Genomic DNA, 2,630 nt, shown 5'->3' with positions numbered 1-2,630 from the left:
TACCAGAGTCAGGTTGGAGTGGGTACAAAGAGTCTGTTTTGTTTTTCTTATGATCTCCATTGTAATGTTAATGCTGATCCATTGTGCCTTAATTCCAAAGGGGGAAGGGTATAATGGGCCATGTCTGATCTCCACTTGCTGTCATGGCCTAAACTAGTTTTTCAGATTTCTTTGGGATCCCCTTGGCCAAGAGAGGAGTCCATTCAGTTGGTTGGGGAACACATAGAATTTTATGTTTGGTTTACACTATTAATTTTTGACCATACAGAGGTGTCTCGCTAACCCTGTGCCCGACTAGCGGGCCTCTGGGAACTTGGCAGATGCAGATTAGAAATACCAGCGAGCATCATTGTTGTCTTTCTGGGAACTCATTCCCATGAGATCAGAACCTCTTCGAAAGAAGAAGAAGGTAGATCCTAAAAAAGACCAAGCAGCAAAGGAGCGCTTGAAAAGAAGGATCCGAAAACTGGAAAAGGCTAGTCAAGAGCTAATTCCTATTGAAGATTTTATTACCCCTCTAAAGTTCTTGGATAAAGCAAGACAGCGGCCTCAGGTGGAGCTCACCTTTAAGGATACTGAGAGGAGAGCTCTGCTTCTGAAGAAGTGGTCCTTGTACAAGCAGCAAGAGCATAAGATGGAGAGGGACACCATCAGGGCCATGCTAGAAGCCCAGCAGGAAGCTCTGGAGGAACTGTGACTCGAGTCCCCGAAGCTCCATGCTGAGGCCATCAAGCGGGATCCCAACCTGTTCCCCTTTGAGAGGGAAGGGCCATGTTACACACCACCGATCCCTAACTACCAGCCCCGTGAAGGCAAGTACAGTGACGTCACCAAGGTGTACACACAAGTGGAGTTTAAGAGAGAGACTTGCAGGCTGCTATCCTTAACATGCTGCCCCTGAGAGTAGGAATGACCAGGGTTCAAGTCTGCTTTCCGCAGAATCAGGCATGCTGTTAATAAATACTGGTTTAATAAAAAAAAAAAAAATTTTTTTTGACCATACAATAGACATTATAGGCGATACATCATAGAAGCTCTGGATTCTATTACTTTCCTTTAAAGAGTGTTTCCCTCTTTTCTGGCAGGCAAATAAATCAGTGGCAGTCATTACTTTGGTCTGGGAGAAGCTTGCTTTAAGATTTTCAAAGGGCAAGTTCCTTCCCATTTTTCCCTTAGTCCTAGAGTGTGGTCCTTAGTCCTGGAACACGGTCCCTATACACAAGGTGTGGCTCTTCTTTGGCTTCAGTTAAGGGGATAACGTTTCAAAAATGGAACTTCAAGTTCTATCTCTCCTGAACCGGGCAGCTGATTAAATCTCTGCTTGGATGTTTCAGACTTCTAGGTGCTGCTTTTCACTGAGATTTTTAGAGTCTTTACTTATACATAAGCAGTTTAGGAGTTAGCCAATATTTTGTAAGAGGCATTTGTATGCAGATTTGGGGATACTTCCTTCCACGCCATGACTCTCTCCTTTCTTCCCTCACTTTCAGCTTCTGTGGTTTCTCTGAACTCAGGCGTCTGATTCAGCAGCCTCTTTAGACTGTCACTCTCTGCTTGAGCTTATTCCTGCATGTGATACACACTGGATAGTGTCTCTCGGGGAAACATCATTTAAACATACATCTCATCTAATGTTTCCTTGTTTTAGGTGTCACGTCCTCTTAAGTTTTAGCCTGTTTCAGGTTGTTCTTAAATGTTCATTCAAATGGCTGTTTTTATATTTTGTCCAGAGTGTAATTATTGTCAGGAGAAAACAGAGTCTGTTACAAGCTATTCTGCCATTATTGGAGTACTCAGACTTTTACTTTAACTTAAAAAATAATTATAGACTCACAGGAGTCTGTAGGAAATTGCAAAAATAGAACACAGACTCCAATATACCCTTTTCCCAGTTGCCCTTAATGGTGCTAACTCTAGTACAGTATCAAAACAAGGGGATTGACATTGGTGCAATGCTGTTAACTAGACTACAGACCTTATTCAATTTTCACAGGCATTTATTTGTGTATATGTATGTGTATGCAGTTCTGTGCAATTTGATTCCATACACAAATTTGTGTAATCACCGATTATACAAAGAAGCTCTCTTGTGCTGCCCCTTTCATACAACCGACTCACGTAACTATTCACTATTCAAGCAGTTTGCACAACCCATTCCATTTCTGTCTGCTGGGAAGCACTAGCAAGTTCTCCATTTCTATATCTTTGTTATTGTTAAGTGTTACATAAAAGGAATCATATAGTATGAAGATTTTGAGATTGACTTTTTACATAAAATACAATGCTCTGGACATCCATTCTGGTTGGTGTATGTACCAACAGTTCATTCCTTTCTTTCTTTCTCTTCTCTTTTTGAAATTTTTGAATTTCTAACAATAAACTTTGAATTTTAGAACAGTTTTAGATTTACAGAATTATTCTAAAGATAGTACAGAGAGTTGCCATATACCCACACCCAATTTCCCCATGTTTTTGACATCTTATATTAGTATGATATTAATGAATCACTATTGATATGTTATTTTATTTATTTATTTATTTGTTTGTTTGTTTATTTAAAGACAGAATTTCACTCTTGTTGCCCAGGCTGGAGTGCATTGGTGTGATCTCAGCTCACTGCAACCAGGTTC

At 40.3% G+C, this 2,630-nt stretch overlaps 1 pseudogene; it reads left to right on the top strand.

The window, feature by feature from the left end:
- The first annotated feature begins 305 nt into the window (after positions 1-305).
- Positions 306-973, top strand: LOC101005861 (annotated as a pseudogene).
- The last annotated feature ends 1,657 nt before the right edge of the window (positions 974-2,630 follow it).

Source organism: Papio anubis, chromosome 7, assembly GCF_008728515.1.
Source record: "Papio anubis isolate 15944 chromosome 7, Panubis1.0, whole genome shotgun sequence".
Taxonomy (NCBI): domain Eukaryota; kingdom Metazoa; phylum Chordata; class Mammalia; order Primates; family Cercopithecidae; genus Papio; species Papio anubis.
This window is presented reverse-complemented; position numbering and strand designations above follow the sequence as displayed.